Source organism: Sinocyclocheilus anshuiensis, unplaced genomic scaffold (assembly GCF_001515605.1).
Source record: "Sinocyclocheilus anshuiensis isolate Anshui unplaced genomic scaffold, SAMN03320099.WGS_v1.1 scaffold2047, whole genome shotgun sequence".
Classification (NCBI taxonomy): Eukaryota; Metazoa; Chordata; class Actinopteri; order Cypriniformes; family Cyprinidae; genus Sinocyclocheilus; species Sinocyclocheilus anshuiensis.
In genome coordinates, this window is record NW_015554063.1 from 477,900 (window position 1) to 481,810 (window position 3,911).

At 39.4% G+C, this 3,911-nt stretch overlaps 1 protein-coding gene across 1 annotated transcript in view; it reads right to left on the bottom strand.

Annotated features, from left to right (window-relative positions):
- LOC107668607 (gremlin-2-like) overlaps window positions 1-3,911 on the bottom strand; it is a 9,232-nt gene extending 5,321 nt beyond the window's left edge. The window contains exon 1 of the mRNA XM_016460547.1: window positions 3,389-3,911. The gene's annotated coding sequence lies outside the window, so the exon portion shown is untranslated. The remainder of the gene's footprint in view (window positions 1-3,388) is intronic.

Below are 3,911 nucleotides of genomic sequence, written 5' to 3' on the forward strand. Positions count from 1 at the left end.
TGTGTGTGTGTGTGTGTGTGTGTGTGTGTGTGTGTGTGTGTGTGTGTGTGTGTGTGTGTGAAAAAATATAATAATGCAATATTGTGCTAGAATAACTTTTTACAGTATTTTGTAAATGGCCTAGCTATTCATCCATCCATTCTACAAATCTTATGTGGGGTCATGGGAGAGCTGGATCGTGGAGAATGTGCAAACTCCACACAGAAAGGCTCAGATGGGAATCCAACCTGGGATTTTCTGGGACTCTCCCTGAGGAGACAGTCCTACCAATAAGCTACGATGCCACCAAATGGTCTAGTCCAGGGGTGTCCAAACCTGTTCCTGGATGGCTACTGTCCAGCAAAGTTTAGTTCCATTCCCAATTAAGCATATTTGAACCAGATGATAAAGGTCTTCAGACTCACTAGAAATGTCTAGGCAAGTGTGCTGGTGCTGGTTTGGAGCAAAACTCTGCAGGACATTGGCCCAGTCCATACTTTTACACTGTGAACAATCCTGGCAGTATTTAACATGGCACTGGTACTCATGGAATAAAATTTCCATAATGTATATGACATAGAAAAGGATAAACAATAAATGAATAATATGATATGCTAAATTAATCCCTTTTCTAATTTCCTGAATGCTTTGTGTTTGTTTCACCCTAAAACAGCTATTTCACATCGAAAATTTCTTGAAGATCTTGTTCCCACAGCTGCTAAAAACAGTTTGAGCCGAATGACTGATGTAAGAGAATCAGTGTAGTGTAAAACAACCAAACCACAAGTACCAGCATCTCTCATTGAGCAGAAGCCAGCATGCACAGCCAGTGATACCAGCATTTGACCGACCACGGTCAAAACCCACAGCGAGCCTTCCCTCACACTTCCACAACATCTCCAACCCAAAACAACAGTCACACGAAGCCACATGTCAAACCCTGAAGCTCTCTCTCTATCTCACACCCATACACACATTAAAACACACAAACATCATCGCACGCATAAACACTAACTGGCGCCACAAAATTATGAATTTGACAGGAGTTATCATCACAGCAATTATGTACCTCCCTCTGCCACAAGACAATCTCTTTACAGAATACTTATGCAACATACACACACATTTACTGACTGCATTCAAACAAATTCCTCAAGCACGTTCCCTTTTGCTATTGGTTGGTCAAATGGAACAATGTTTGGATTGCATCGAGCTCGTCACACTTTTGAAGGGAATTAACCTATACACATGGCTTACTTTAGATGTCTCTTTGTGTTAGAAAAAGTATTTTAATGAAAAATACTTGAACAAATTACTTCAAGTTCAACATTACAGTTCTGCAGCATGGAAAGCTCTAACATGAAAAATGAATTTATTCAAATCCAGATGCCGAGCCATTATCACACAAAAACTCACAATCGCAGGTGTCATTTCTGATTTCAGAAACGTTTTAATGCTTTTTAAACATGTCAAGACTACATCTGCCCTGAAGCCCAGTCTAAACCTATTATTTCTCAGATTTTTTTCCTTAGACATTGTGTAATTTGAACATACTGTACAAATGTCTGCAATTTTAAGTGTATTTTTAATGTAAAGATGACAACTTTAGTGACCAGTGGGCACATATCTCTGTATAGAAAATATTGGAAAGATTACGATAATGAGAGGTTCGCCCACCAGTTGTCAGGTGCATTCCTGAGTAAACACCTAGAAATGGCAGCATGAATTAAACTCCACCACATGACAAGCTGTCAAAAGTTGCTTCTAATATTATTTCCACTTCCAGTTGTTTTTAAAACATCTATATATAGTCACTTCAAAAAGAATGAAAGAAAATTCAACAGTTAATTTTTTCATGTCCATTTTCCTTTGTTATTCCACACCACAACAACCAGGATGTTTTACCATGAGAACATGAATGTTACCCTTTGAACCTTACATTGTACTGGAGACTAAAGACAAGTGGCCATCAACAATTTAGGATTTAGGATAAGTAAGATTGTACAGAGAGGTTTGCAAACTCCAGATGAATCTAGATTAGATTTCAATTGAGGATACAGTATGAAGTGTTTCCACAGTGTGATTTGTCACCATGTGGTATATGGGTATCTGTATCAGAGAGAGTAGATGGAATATCTGTGGTTTGGGACTGTTGGGTCAGACTCATGTTGCAATACATAGCTGAGGTTTGAAGTGTGGTTGAACAGTTCAACCATATCAGTGACTGAATTCTCTGATGGCTGTCTTCACATAATGCTTTGAGTCTGACTTCAGCTCCATCAAATACACACACAACACACAGTCAAGTCTATCTTTCTCAAGTATTTCACATCTACTGTTGTTAATGTAGGATAATTAGAGTTATAACAAATGAATCCTAACCTAATCTTATTATAACAGCATAAACCTTCCATAACATTAACCCTAACCAAACCCTACCCTAATCATAATTATATGTAACTATACTCTAGCCCTCAATCATAGGCACACACATTGCCATCATTCTCAATAGTACTGGTTAATGAAGGAGTGGTGGGGAATTAGAAGGTCACTGGGAAACTTAAAGGCTGTCAGGTTCAAATCCGCTCAGTTTAATGCACTCTGAGGGGCAGTCACCACTTTGAACTGAGTTGCAGCTGATCCGTTTCCATGCACTTCTTTATAATGCCAATCATGCATTTCAGCCGCAAACACACACGAGCAGGACTGAAGCCAATACTGTCACACAACCTCGCACAGTCTCTCATGCACATGTCCCCATCATCAAACATTCACTGTCAGACTCACTCTCTCCATCCCTGCTCTCAATAGCAGTTCTCTATGATAAACAGTATCGGTTTAATTACATCATAGTTAGATAATAAAGAACTACTTACAAAGCACTAAATAATAACATAAGGGTTTAGATATAGAAATGGTTCTAAAAAGCACCAGGGTTCTTTGGCTTGTTACAGCAGCAGAACCTTCTCAAGTGTCAATTAGAACCCTGCTTTTTTAAGGTTCTATGAAGAACTAAAGAACCATTCAAGCAAAAAAGTTTCTTTAAACTCTTAAAAATAAAGAGATGGTCCTCACTGCAGAACATCAGATCCAACTCCTCCCACCTTACATATACCTAAACCTACCCGTCTCCATTCTGCAGTGAGGGGCTACTGAAAATAAAAGTTCTTCATTGGCATCTATGGAACCTTTCCATTGAATAAAATGTCCTTATAATGGCAAACAGTTTTTCAGATTATTAAAATGTTCTTCAAACTAAGAATAAAATGTATTTTTTGAACGTACTGTGGTTCTTCTATAGCATTGCTGCACAAACAACCCTTTTGGAACCTTTATTTTTATGAGTGTTTATACTAGATTCTAAATAGAACTAATGAATTCATCAAAGAATCTTCTTTTTAGAATGTACCTGTAGATCTGGAGTTCCGAGTCACGTTTTATTGCCGTGATTCCTTGAGAGGTCACTCAGAGGTCAAAGGTCAAGCAGCAGGTCAGAGATCGGCCAAGCCTCAGAGCTCCAGATGTAGAGAAGCAGCGTGGATATCCATCAGAAGTGCAAAATTTCTATCAAAGCTCTCCTGAAGATTGTGCCGTGTGCGTCTCCACCAGCCTTTCCTGTGTGAGTCCAGCTCTGCAGAGACCAAACTGAAGCGGTCACGCTTTATGGCTCATAGTTCCCCAGTTTCACTCATTTATGTGGCATCCAGCTCGCATTCTGTTTCACTGAGTCCTTCCCGGTGAGTCTTTGAATCATCTTCTCTCTGATTTACTGACACATCCCAGTGGCTCTCTAAAGAGAAGTGTGTGAGTGTGAAGAGAGCAGAAGGAAAATCATCAGTTACACACAAGTTACAGAAAGATTTATCTACACCTCTCTCTCTCTTCTCTCCCTTCCTCTCTTTTGGTCTAGCACTCTCTGATACCTCCCCCAG